Source organism: Sebastes fasciatus, chromosome 9 (assembly GCF_043250625.1).
Source record: "Sebastes fasciatus isolate fSebFas1 chromosome 9, fSebFas1.pri, whole genome shotgun sequence".
NCBI classification, from domain to species: domain Eukaryota; kingdom Metazoa; phylum Chordata; class Actinopteri; order Perciformes; family Sebastidae; genus Sebastes; species Sebastes fasciatus.
Window position 1 is genome coordinate 11,687,302 of NC_133803.1, and position 13,153 is coordinate 11,700,454.

At 39.0% G+C, this 13,153-nt stretch overlaps 1 protein-coding gene across 2 annotated transcripts in view; it reads left to right on the forward strand.

Moving 5' to 3' along the window:
- The first annotated feature begins 5,713 nt into the window (after window positions 1-5,713).
- LOC141773910 (protocadherin-15-like) overlaps window positions 5,714-13,153 on the forward strand; it is a 316,265-nt gene continuing 308,825 nt past the window's right edge. The window contains exon 1 of one of the 2 annotated variants that reach the window (XM_074646072.1): window positions 5,714-6,276. The gene's annotated coding sequence lies outside the window, so the exon portion shown is untranslated. Of the gene's footprint in view, window positions 6,277-9,109; window positions 9,454-13,153 lie in introns of those variants that run through there. The other variant, XM_074646070.1, reaches the window with a different exon arrangement.

The window sequence follows — 13,153 nt, forward strand, 5'->3', positions numbered from 1 at the left end:
ACGAGGTTGCTGCTTGCTCACAACCAGTGGGGCAACTCCGGTTCTGAAAAGTGAAGCCAATGCTGAAGTGCCTTAAACTTGCATTCTTTCTAATAGCCAGCAGGGGGCGACTCCTCTGGTTGCAAAAAGAAGTCTGATTGTATAGAAGTCTGAGAAAATGACCCTACTTCTCACTTGATTTATTACCTCAGTAAACATTGTAAACATGAGTTTATGATCTCAATCTCTAGTTTCAAGTCTTCTTCAATACAGCATGATGTTTATTTAGTAAATTATGGTCCCATTTAGAGTCAAATAGACCATAAAGCAGGGGATGCTTTAGGGCGTGGCTACCTTGTGATTGACGTCACTGTGACTACGTTCACTTCTTATATACAGTCTATTCTTCTTATATAACCCTAATATGAATTTATGCGAAAGCAGATTAATTTATCACATTTATTACATGATCTGTTTTTGCCAAAGGAAATATTCAAATCATGGTTGACCCTCTTGTAGCCTGTTGTTTAACCATGAGAAACTGTCCCGTCGATGCTGAAGTATGAGAGAAATGTCAATTTTTTTGTTTTTTGGTCCCATAATGCTGATAATATGGGAAAGTTTTAACATTTCCTTATTCTGCCATTCTATCAGACAGACTGTTCATGACCTATTCTGCTGTGGTGTCTTTATGCACCTTTATGAAGTGTTAGATGTTTTGAATGACTTTCTTTAATGTTCATTATACATGTTCTATAAGCTCCAGATGTTGCATGGGTTGTGTTCTTCGACTACCTGCGTTTAAGGTTTGCATTTGAAGAATATAAAACCTTGAAGTTTAAATTGGTGATTTTATTTTACGGGACTTATTAGTGAAAGTCTTTCATAATTCAAATTTGGCGTGCAGGATACTGTGCAAAAAATTAATTGGTTTGTTTGTATTTTGTGGTCTATTTTATAATGAATTAAGAGCTATATTATAGCATTTTCAAATTAAGATTTAGAGACATTTTTTAACTAACTTAACAGCTGATTTACTCAATCAAACTTGTGAAATTGCTTTTCATTTACCATTGTTTTTTGAAAATAAGTAATAACAAATTAGTGAAAGCCCTGGCCTGTGACATGGTTCATAATAAATGGAGGGAATTGAGCCCTGACAAAAAGCAAATGGAAGTCAGTTCTTCAAGTCTTCAAGTAAAAACTTTGGTAAAGAATCTGTGAATTCATCTTCATGACAGCAATGCTCATAAATGTCCCTGATAGCAAGAGTAAGACGATGCTTAGGAATAAAACGGTAGTTTATAGGTGTACAGCAGCTATGGTAACCAACCAGGTAAAATAGTGACCTGTCATCTTTCAATCCATAGCGCAAAAAGACAGATTAAATAGCAACAACTAGGCCGTCTGTTGCACTATAGAACGAGCTGAAAGACCAGGATGCTGCTGCTGGGGTCTTCCTGCTCGTTCTACAGCTGAACTTCTACAAGTGTTACATGACCAAACTGAAACTGATATTTTACACCAGTGTTTAACCCCCTGAGACCTGCAGGATCGCAGGCGATCCCGACTGACTTTACTGTCTTTCAGAGGCTGTAGCAGGTTCAGTTTTAGAGCTAGAGTAGAGTACATATATCATATCATATCATATCATATCATATGAAACTAGAAAACTTAAGGAATCTATTGGTAACATGTACGCTAGCTTGTCGGGAAGGAGGCTAAATGACGCTCCTACGTTAGGTTAAATTTTGGCGAGGAAAAACTGGCATGGGCATTTTCAAAGGGGTCCCTTGACCTCTGACTTCGAGATATGTGAATGAAAATGGGTTCTATGGGTACCCACGAGTCTCACCTTTACAGACATGCTTACTTTATGATAATCACATGCAGTTTGGGGTAAAAACATGCAGTTTTCTTCATGCAGTATAAATGTGTTATTTTCGCCTATTCTAAAAATGATGTGTTTGAATATTTCTGCATACTGGGGTCCCTAAACAGTCTTGGAATTACATAAATTGGGTATCACTGTAAAGCTGAGACTCTTGTGGATCCAGTGAGCCCAATTGTATCCATGTGTGGTGATATTATTCCCCATAGCAGCCATTTCATTGTAGTGACAGCATTTCTTAACATTTGACCTTGCTGTATAAAATGACCTGTGGTGACCTCAAGGATAATCACAGCCTCCTTAAACTTTACAACCACAAACTAGAGACCTAAATGAGCATGATTTGCTTTTATTTTGAAATTACCAGCATTTTATTTCCTCTGATTGTATTACCTTTTTTTTTCCTTTTGAAGGTGAGTTTGACCCCAGTCTTATTTCAAACTGGATTTAGTTTTAGGTTTAGGTCTAATCTTCTCTTTCGCAGTACGAGAGGCAAGAGTTGAGTAAAGAAACAGTTTAAAATGCTGACGTATTTGCATACACCGGGTTGGAAGTTTGGAATTTGCAGATCAGAGCTTACATGGGATCAGTGAGGGATAAGATCAGGTATCTTGTGTGCAGATTCAGCACTTACTACTAATGCACTTGACACTGAGGGTGTTTTCACTCTGCTTAGTGAGATTTACAGTTAACAACTAGACAAATCACAACTGATCTTTCCAATCCTGCCTGATGGATATATATTATGCAGATTGTCAACACTTTGCAAACACAGCACACTAAAGTTCCTTCACAGTCCTTACTCAAACATGAACTCAGCTGTAATGTCATAATATTCCTATAGGCAGCAATAAAGTGTGTGTTAATTGTATTAAGTTGTGGAAATAGTGTTATATCGGAGTGATTTTACCCTTCTCTACCTCATTCTCTGTCATTGAGAAGCAACAGCAGGCAGAAATGGAAATCATCGAATTGACAACCACATTGTAAAGACCCCTATGTTTAGTTGTCATTGGCTTTACTTCCTACAGACCCTAATACTGTATTCTATGTGTAAAAATAATATTAACTGTAAAGTCAACCTTTTTTCCCCTTTTCTCCTGACCTTATTAAAACACATGTAGGAAAGTATTAAAGTGGTAACCTTTCCCTTTGCCACAAACAGGGCTTGCACATTTAATGAAGGTGACAAAATCCAGAGATGGCCATTAGACATTTTTATTACACCAAAAAGAAAAGAAAAAACCCCTAATATTTCATGTTTCATATGAAATATATTGAAATAAATATATTCCTTTTGTTTGCCAAAAAGACATTAACCCTTGTGTGGTGTTCGGGGTCTGTGGGAACCGTTTTCAATGTTTACTAAAAGAAAAATGATGTGATTCATTATTTTTTCAACCTCAGACTCATTGGCCTTGGCTCATTTTCTATGAAGAACATATAAAAGAACACATTTTTTAATGACTGCACACTGTACACCCCCCTACACAATTATATTACATATGTGATGTTCGTGTCCTCTGGACTCCGGAGTGAGATAAATGTGTGGAAATTGTAGGTGCTGTTTACAGTACCTACACTCTGTCATCCTCTGACCTGGGCCTGCTGTAAGTGTTTGTGTGTGTGTGTGTGTGTGTGTGTGTGTGTGTGTGTGTGTGTGTGCGCGTGTGTGTTTGTGTGTTTGTTTCTATGTGTGTGAGTTTTGTCTTTCTGTTCCTGCTGTTCCCGCATGAGGTTGTTACATTTCAAGCACCGACACCTGTCTGCTCCCACATTCCCGCACATTTTACCCTCTGTCTTGCGGGAACTAGTCTATATTTTCTCGCACTATATCCCAGCTGCCATATGCTGTCTATATTGCTTGTAATTGGGATAAAGTAAACATCTGTTAAGTATTTTTACATAGATTGTTATGGCTGTATTGATTTAAAAACCCAATAATGGTGTGGGTCCAACAGACCGGCGGACATTGGCTGAGAAACAAAAACATGAACACCACACAAGGGTTAAGAAAGAAATGTGTTATCCTACAGAGTGACATTACTTATGATGTATAGATGTCTAACACCCTGCTAGACCCTTTATTAACAAACTGTTACAAAAATAACCAAATAATGGAAATCCAAACAGACTTATTCGGGATTTTGGAGTTATGGTAAAAAAAAACTAGCCTATTGTCACCACCAGATATAGAGAATAATGAAAATCCATTGTATATAACAATGTTTTAAAGCTGGGATGTCTGAGACCCCAAACAGAGGTAATGCATCATTAGCTGACTTCCGCAGGATGCTATCAGCTCAAAATCACGTTCATAAGCATTTCTTATAAAATCAAGAATTCAAGTCGTGAAGTATCAAGGTGATAAAACAGTGTTAAAGGGAAACTGTGGCCATTTTCAAAATCCTGCATGTTATTCCTATGGTCTAAGACAGTCCAAAAGTATTAATAAACATGAGCAACTCTCTCCCAAATCCAAAAACTATAGTGCTAAAACTCAGATTTGTGATGTCATCGGGTGTAAAGTCTGGAGCTGCTCCATAGACAAGATGAGTGACAGTTGGAAACGAAGCAGCATGTTAAATTATGACATTCTGGAAATTATAAGGTTTAGTATAATTATATTGAATAATTTAGGTGATATATGTGCACACATACTAATCATAGGTCAAAACAGTGATACATTTGGCTGAATTATAAAGGCAGAAGTGGTAAAACAAAGAGCCGTTTGGGAGCCGAAAGAGCCGGCTCTTCTTGGTGAGCTGAGCCAAATGATCTGACTCATTAAAAAGAGCTGGAATTCCCATCATTAGTGCATAGTTTAAATGCTGGGGAGCTGATGGGAACAGGTGCCAAGGTGGGTGTGATTGTCACGTGCCAAAAACAGGAAGTACTGAGGACAACAATGACAGGAAGAATTGGTGACTGACAAACTAGCAACAGAAAAAACTGATTGTAAGCAATATTAAGAACTGGCTGTATAGCCATAACACACATCCTGAGATGTTTTATTATTATTTGGCCCATAACATCACCCAGCTGTACGCCTATATAGAGGGCGTTCAGTCGAGGCTCCAGACAGATTTGGATTAGTTCCATCTCACTGATATTTAATTCATTTGTTGCTCTGGGTAGAATAACAATATGAGAATGAAATCTAATTCCTGCACCTGCAATGATGTAACTCAACAAAAAGTAATATCTCGGAGGAAGGTGTGTCTCTAAATCCCAAATCTTATCAATTGGGCTTAAAGGGGACATTTTATAAAAAGTGAGATTTTCAATTTTTTTTATTATAAAGCAGGCTTAAGTCCTATATAAATAATGTGAAAGTATCGAAATGCTCAATCGACAGGGAAATACAGACAGCCCGTATTCAGAAACTCTGCATTTGAAACAAGCTGTCAAGATTTCTGTCCATTTGTGATGTCACGAATATACAATATTTAGACCCTTTACACAGTCTTAAGCATAAACATTCCAAATGTGTCCCGGTTTATTCCTGGTTGCAGTGTATGTGAATGTAATCAACTGACAGGAAGTACACATGGACCCAAGCTGTTGCCTATAGCAATGCAATCATGCTGCAATTCCGTTGAAATGCGCTAAAACGGAGAGTTTAAGACAGAGGGTAAATACAGGCATATTCAGGCCGACAGTATGAGGAAAATAAAGGCATATTTTGAACATTACAGCACGTAAACATGTTCTAGTAGAAACACAAAATACAAGTATGGAACTGAAAATGAGCATGATATGGGACCTTTTAAATGTGATTACTTTACAGTTACAGGGGAGGGGGCTGAACATGAAGACATTTGGGAAATCCCTGCGTGTGGATAAATCTCCAGGACAACTTTGGGTGGCGCCAGAGCGCAAGGAAAGAAGAAGAAGAGGAGGTGGAATGAACACAACTCATGGGTTAATCTGCCCAGAGCATCGCTTCTTTATGGCTTCGGCCGTCTCCACATCCCACAGCTAGATGATGATGATGTGTGAATGTATTCAGCGGGTGGTGGTTGGACTTGCCACCTGTCAGGAATGGTAAACGGGGCTTTTTTTCCTCTCTGCTGAACACCGAGCCGACCTCTCCCTACTTCTTCTTCATTTGGGGAAACATTTTTTTGTGTGCATTAGTGAAATAAACGCGGAGAACTTTGGCTGCCCGGCTCTTGGCGCAAAGAGAAAGTGAAGTGACAGTGTGGTGAGATTATAACCGGAGTCTCTGTGCGCTTTGAAGATTAGAGAGGGTTGACGACGTCTGACGGACACTAAGAACTGGATTAGGTATTGTGCAGTCTAACCTACTTCTTTCTCATCACTCCTATATACATCCCCCGTCCTCTGAATATTTGCGCAATGACCTTTGGTGCACTTGGAATACATGCGGGTGCGTCCGTGAGGTAAGGATTTATTATTATTATGATGTTTTATTTCTGAGTTGTTTTTTTTTGGTGTTTTAATGACATTATGTCAAGTTGTGTCAGACAGTCTGAATAAATCCACTCTGAACCAGTAGCAGTTGTGGTAGGCTATTTGGGAAAACCGCATCCTTTATCGGAGCCTATATTACGCACACTGATGCCATCGCAATCCTTTTTGAATAACAGAATCTATTGTGACAGGTTATAGTGTTAATGGATTGTTATCCAACACGCTGTGCTGCTTTATTATAGGGATGCATGCATTAGGGTATTTCACACGCTTAACACGTCAGCCTACTCGAGCGCTCTGGAGAAAACAGCGCTCCATATACGCACGAAGGCTTCTTCATCTGCAGAATGTGCACCAATCCGATCAATACTTGGTGTTTTTTTTAGTCTGCGTTACAGGGTCAAGGCTGCTTTAAAATGTCTCGACCTGCTCTGATTCGGGGGCATCTTAAAATGATGTCGGTGTGACTGTGTGAGCTCCCTTCCCTTTGGAGTGCCACTATTTTTAAGGAGCACATGTGATTTGGATCGTCTACAGGACAGTGGTACCATAATTTTTTAGCTCTCTCTCCACACTAGGAGAAAAGGGAGATCTTGTCTTAAGATGTGTCACATGGAGTTGCTTCAGATATAGGAGTGACAGACTAATGAGACACTGAAGAGCATGGCATTTATTCTGGAAAGAAATAAGTAAGCATTTCATAATGCTCACTTATAGAGCAGAACAGCTGTAAAAATATACTATATGTAATTCATCAATAATGCAGTAAATCCTTAGAGGATATACTGAGTGGATGAAGTTTGCATTTATTCTGTAAAGAAAATGAACATTTCATATTGCTCACTTACAGAGCAGAACAGATTTAACAATATACTATTTGTATAGTTCACCAATAATGCAGTAAATCCTTAGAGGATACTGAGTGGATGAAGTTTGGATGCACGTGATCCTGACCAAGCAGAGGGCACAGAAAGCATCATGGCTTTATTGCACAGCATAATCATGTATTGTCTGATGCATTGAACTTCAGTCTATCGATTCGTACTGTACAAAAGCCAGCAACTCAAGGCCAAATAGAAGCACAAAAGCCATTGTGATTTATTTAGTCTACTATTGAGTGGCATGAATAAAGAAAACTTAAGTGCAACAATCAGTTCAGGGTAGTTTGACTGGACTACTACTATAGTCAAGTTTATAGATTTCTCAGAGGACTACGCTTACTGCCGAGCCAGACACACATCTTAAATTGACTGTATTTCTGTTATTGTAGGCTGCTGCACACAGTTGGGTATTCCTCTAGCACAGTTAACATCGTTTATTGGCATGTTTTTATTCAAACAGAAAAAAATTAAATGAAATGTCTTTGATTATATTGTTGCATGTCCCATATAGCATTCTTGCATACAATTTAGTCGACATAAAGCCCTAAAAACGTTAACAAAAAAGTGACATTTAATAAAACCAGATACGTCCTGATGTAAAAGAAATATTATGAATATCTAATTTTGTTCTTGCCCATATTTCTACAAAGTCTAATATAGCCTGTTTCACAAACCTGAATATGACAACTCAATGGCTGTGTGGGTTATTAAAGTCGGGGTAGGCAGAATGTTTTTGGCATCATTTGTCAAAAATTCCATAATAACTTTTCAGCATATTGTAATTCAAGTGTTCTGAGAGATAACTAGACTTCTGCACCTCCTCACGGCTCTGCTTTCAGGCTTTAAAAAATCTAGCACGTAATGGGAGACTTTGGCCAATCACAGGTCATTTCAGAGAGGGAGCGCTCCTATTGGCTGTTCATTCAACGGAGGCAGCTGTCAACCACTCCGATCAAATGGTCAAACTAGGCAGCGCTGATCAAATATGAATCAATATTCTGTTACTGTAATGCCTATTTCTCATGTAAAATTATTTCAGAAACATCTTCTAGTGTACTGTTTAGCTGTAAAATTAAAAAAAGATAAGATAAAAAAAATAAATGATCTCAACATGGCGGCCGGGTCATAAACTTTCCAATTTTACAACTAAACAGTACACTACAAGATGTTTCTGAAAACATTTGAGGTGAGAAATAGGCATTACATTAACAGAATATTAATTCATAATTGATCAGCGCTCCCTAGTTTGACCGTTTGATCGGAGTTTGCGAGTGATTGACAGCTGCTCAGAGACGGCAAGGCTCCAGCTCGGCTCTGATTGGTTGTTTTCCTGCGGTCTGTGAAATCTTGCAGATGCCACATTAGGAGCACCGGAGGACACAGAGACACATGCTTTTTTTCAGATTGCCTGTCTCATGCACTACTGTCAGGATATAGTGACCGTTTTATAAAAAACACTTTTTTAAAAATCATATTTGCTCATATAGCTGCCGCTTTAAAGAAAAAAATAAAAGTAAAAGATCTTTGATCATGTACAACCTAGCCTTCTGGCATGCATCGGCTGCACATAAAACCCTAAAAATGACAAGTAAACTTTGCAGTCAGGCAAAAGTCACATGCAGCCTTCAGGATCAACTTTTTTTTTTAGTGCCATTTTGTGTTAGTTAGCTTGCTAACTTACAGACAGCAGAGGCACGCCTGTGTGTTTGATGTCTGCAGACCACAACAGGCCAAAATTTATTGAGAACCTAAATTGATATGGGAGCCGGATTTGGCCCGCGGGCCTTGAGTTTGACACGTGATCTAGCAGGATTCAATCAGTGAGATGAAATATATTGATATCATAGTATATTTGCATAGTGCTGCTTATAGTGTGCATGAATAAAAACTACAGGAGTGTGTTTAAAATATTCTTCTCTCTCTAGTCGTCTATGATGCTATTTTATTCTGTGTGTACTACACTTCCCAGCAGCTACAGGTTTGGGCATAGTGCCCAAGAAGTGTGCAGGGAATACTTTAAAAGCATTGCTACAGGATGTCTCCATCAGTCTAGGTTTGGGGCCAGTTCTTTCCAGAGGCTCACATTTGGGAAATGAGAGATGAAGAGTAGCGTGGTTCAGAGTCAGGCCAGCCAGACTCCATTGATATTCTGCTTGTGTCCTGCTCCATAGGCAGCCCATTGTCATGGCTCGCTCAGTGGGATGGCATCTGATGATTGAGGGGTATGCAAGCGGGTTGAAAGCCAGTTCGGAAAAGAAACCAAAGGTTCGTTTGGTGAAGGTTAAAGATATGTCCTCACGGTGAAGGCTGATAGCGTGTATGTGTGAGAGTTGCATAGAGATGAAGCAAATCCCAAAAATGCTTTATATATAATATTGAGTATGGTATTTTAATGATAGGATAGTTCGTATTCCATGACATGCACCTTAGGACAAGCCCAAACTAATGTGGTCAGTTCATTTTTGTTTACTTTTACTCTCTAAGAGAATTGCAATGAGATGCATATTTAACAAAATCCCACCTGACTTGTTCAGAACCCCCATGGCCCTTTTAATTTCCCTCTAATTGCACCCCAGATGGCCCAGAATAAAAAGGGATTTCCAAGCAATGCAGGTGCATCCCAAGTTTCAAAGGGTGCAGCCTATCTTAACGTCAGGTGCAACAGTGCCACACTGTGTGGGCCACTCAGCCCTAGAAGATTCATGGCCAGCCAGGCAGAAAGATTTATCTGTCGTGAGTGCGTGAAATTGCAATGCTCTGCAGTATTCTGTCCAGGGCCGGTGAGAGAGACTGATCCTCCGCTGCTTGGGTAAATAAAGAAGTAACAGAGAGGAGTCACGCACAAGAAAAAAGCACCAATGGCTGCCTGTGCTCCGTGTCTGGTAGAAGTGATCAAGGCCGTAGTCTCTGTTTTTTTTTTGGGGGGGGGAGGGAAAAAGAGAAAAGAAATAAGCAGAAAAGAGCAACCGCGTGGGAGGAACAAAGAAACCCATCTGATGAGTCAAACAAATAAGAGTAGCTTCTAAAGATTGCCATAGAAGATGAGGCACTGAAGTGCAAAAGTTTACAAAAGTGGCTGCAGTAATAGTTGGATTGCACTCTCAGCTCAGCACTGATTATTTTTTTCTCACTTTTTAGGTGTTACACATTACAAATTCGCTGCCACTTCCTGTGAAACTCACTGTTAATTTACAATTTAAAGGGCTTCTATCATAGACTGTATATAAAGATGGACGACCTAACAGCTGCCCAAAAGTGAAGCCAAAACATCTTGATTATCCCCTGGTGGCTGGTTGCAGTATAGGTCATAAAGCCCTCCTCCTTCATGTTAGTGGATGGAACAAACTAAAACTAAAAAGTCAAAGATGGTTTCTGTCATTTTAGGTAGTTCTTATCATGGTGATGTGTGTTCATGTGTTAATTTCTCTGATAAGTTTGGTTTTAATTGCTTATTTGATGCCATAAAAAGGGGTTGGGACCTAATGATTGGCAGCCGCAATTGGTTCGGGCGGCTGACCTCAATATTGCGGCTCCACCGCCCGATCACTACTGCGCAGACTCTGGCTCCAAATGACGTCAAAATCTCAAGATGACAGCTCTCGTATTCGGGATGGTTTGGTTTCACTTCTTTACAATGGGAGGAAGTTGAGATGCATCGTCCATCTTTATATACAGTCTATGGCTTATATCGAGTAAATCAGTTCATGCTTAGATGTATGCATTGATTGACTTTTACTTTTATTTAAAGGATTACAGTGGGATTAAACAGAATCAATAGTGTTGTGTATTCTGATCCTATAAAGCCCCAATCAATAGGTTTTAAAGGAACAGTGTGTAACATTTTGGGGGATCTATTGGCAAAAATGGAATATAATACTAATAAGTATGTTTTCTTTAGTGCACAATATAATCATCTAAAAATAAGAATCGTTGTGTTTTCATTGCCTTAGAATGGGCCGTTTATATCTACATAGGGATTGGGTCCTCTTCACGAAGCAGGCTATCATGTTTCAACAGTAGCCCAGAAGGAACAAACCAAACACTGGCTCTAGATAGGACCCTTCACGTTTTCATGTTTTTGCATCGGCCACCGTAGTTCTCTACACGCTTGGCACACGGGAGAAGTTTTAGTTGGTTGCAATCTGCAACCTCACCGCTAGATGCCGCCAGATCCTACAGACTGCACCTTTATTTATATATATATATATATATATATATATATATTGACATATTTATATACATGTTTGGCTCATGTTTTGAAACTCACTGGCCACCAATTATAGTTTTATCTGTGCCATTGTAACAAGACTAGTTAATTGACTGCAGTCATTGCATTATAGATCAATCAAATGAATATGAATATTAAGATAACAATAAAACTGTCAAAATAGCCAGTAAACTTTCAGATTCAGAGGGCTTTTTTTTTCGCTTTGGAAGGACCCATGGGCTGCTATGACCTACAGATCGAGAGTACAACATTTCCTCAGCTTGGTCTTGAGGTGTTGTGAATTTATCGCCAAAGCTTGGAGCTGCATTAGGTCTTAGCAGGGCTTGACTAACTGTCATGGCTGTCAGCTGTAGCAGAAATCTGTGTCCAAGTCTTAACTGAAGCATGAAGGGAGAAGATGATTTCATATAAGTTATCTCAGTATGTAGCAACGCCAATGGTCTCAAAATTAATGGAAAGGATGACCCTAACCCTGACCCTTGATTTGAATATGAAAAACCATGCATATAGACTCACTGCAGATATATTCTGTGCTTTCCTTCTCTTGTTCTTTGCAGCTGCTTTATATCACTTTTCTTGTAACTCTCAAACACAATGACTTGTTCTGTCCATGCAACTGTTTTGTTCTTCTTCTTCAGGTTTATGAAATAATTTCATTACAAATATGTTGGATCCCTTTCTTTTAGATTTAGTCAAAGAGGACCTATTATGCTTATTTTCAGGAGCATACTAAAACACTACACCTACTAGAACATGTTTACATGCTTTATCCCATTTGTGCCCATAGACTATATTTAGTATGATAAGGACAAATGCCCAAACATTTGTTCTGATTGGTCAAAAGACTTGAAATTTGGTACAGCCATACTTTGGGCAAGTATCAAACAGCACAACTTTAACATTTTTAGATCACATGAAAAATCACACTTTTATTAATAGTCAAATCAGGATTTAAAAAATAAATAAATAGGAAAAACGCTTCCATTGTGTTTATTAAATGTTTTCCATACGAAATATTTACACTGCTACTAATTACACTGCACATGTGTACATATCTTTGATAGTCAACTTGTTATGATTTCATAGATACCATATACTTGGTTGTGCTCCTTGTAGTTTCTGAGATACAGCCACTTTCTTATCATACTGTACCTAGTTATTTGGGCACGTGGGACTGCTGTTTTTTCCTAAAATATAATGGAGTCTATTGCAAAAACATTAGTCCCATCATGTGCCGTAAGACTAGATATAATACGATAAGAAAAACTCACTTTTCATCCAATTAGACCGATTTTGAAAATGTCCTCACATTTGTGCTTAAGCAAGCCCAGAGAACACTTCCACCAAAGGAAATTGAAAAAATTATTTGCAGGAACAAATGGGTTCATGTTCAAATAATGTTTTACTTTTCTCATAGCGTCTGTTTTCACCTCCTTTTCACCCACTGTCCGAAACGCTGTTTGAGCTCACCCAAGCCTTCCTGAAAAGCCCAGTCTGCTCTGATTGGTCAGCTGGACCAAAGTCTTCGAATTCCACTCCAGCTCCGCTCTAACTAGCTTTGTTTGAGGGCATGCCAAACTAGCTGCTAGATAGGTATTATGCAAATGTGTTACTTGGTGACATCACCACGTTACGGAAGGAAAGGCGGGACTTCAAGCCATGCATTTCAGGCAGTTAGGGAGCAGTGTTTCTGTTAGGGAGAGTAACTCTGGACTTTGGGATTTGTAACTTTTGCAG